The sequence below is a fragment of the Myxine glutinosa genome, chromosome 6 (assembly GCF_964187855.1).
Source record: "Myxine glutinosa chromosome 6, kmMyxGlut1.1, whole genome shotgun sequence".
Lineage (NCBI taxonomy): Eukaryota > Metazoa > Chordata > Myxini > Myxiniformes > Myxinidae > Myxine > Myxine glutinosa.
The window spans coordinates 14,139,042-14,139,774 of NC_136266.1; the positions used below are offsets into that span (position 1 = coordinate 14,139,042).

The 733-nt window shown below is 38.7% G+C and overlaps 1 long non-coding RNA gene across 1 annotated transcript in view; it reads right to left on the reverse strand.

The window, feature by feature from the left end:
* Positions 1–356: 356 nt before the first annotated feature.
* LOC137429136 (uncharacterized) overlaps positions 357–733 on the reverse strand; it is a 10,550-nt gene continuing 10,173 nt past the window's right edge. The window contains exon 3 of the long non-coding RNA XR_010984809.2: positions 357–426. This is a non-coding gene — a long non-coding RNA (uncharacterized LOC137429136). The remainder of the gene's footprint in view (positions 427–733) is intronic.

The following is a 733-nucleotide window of genomic DNA, read 5'->3' on the forward strand; positions in this document are numbered from 1 at the left end:
AATAACAAGCATTTATTGAAAAACCAATTACACAGCCGCTGTGGAGGGTGAAAGGGATATACAATTCAATTGAACAGCATAACCTCCAGACACTCCTGAGTTCCTTACAGAAAGATCCTTCTTATATACTTGCAGAGTGTGATAAAGATCTCCACTAACTTTGCAAACTCAGCATGGTATAACAAAGGATAGAGTGGACCTTAACAGCCCAAACCCTCGTCCCATCCTGGGGAGTGCTGAGCTCAAGGAAAAAGCTGTGGGAGAAGGCCTATTGCAACATTCCCTTGAGCCCTTATCGTCTTGAACAGATGTTAACCAGGCCTTGTTTTGCGCAGGGGTAAAGGCCTTGTGAAAGAGTTATCACTTGGTTTCTCAGCGAGGTAGGGAAATGTGATCAGCATTCCTTAACCGTGAAGTGAGTTTTGGCTGTAAAGCACAATTGAAGCAAAAGGGATCATAGGAAGCTTAATCCCATTTCTTTTATAAAGCAAACACTGATTAAATGCAAACAATGATAAGATAAGTCAAACGTTATAATTAAAAGCATGTTTCCGACATATATATGTATATATATATATATATGTGTGTGTGTGTCTGAATGTGTATATGTGTATGTGTGTATGTATGTGTGTATATGTGTGTATGTATGTGTGTATACGTGTGTATGTGTATATATGTGTGTGTGCGTATGTATGTGTGTATATGTGTGTGGCTGTATGTGTATATTTCTGTA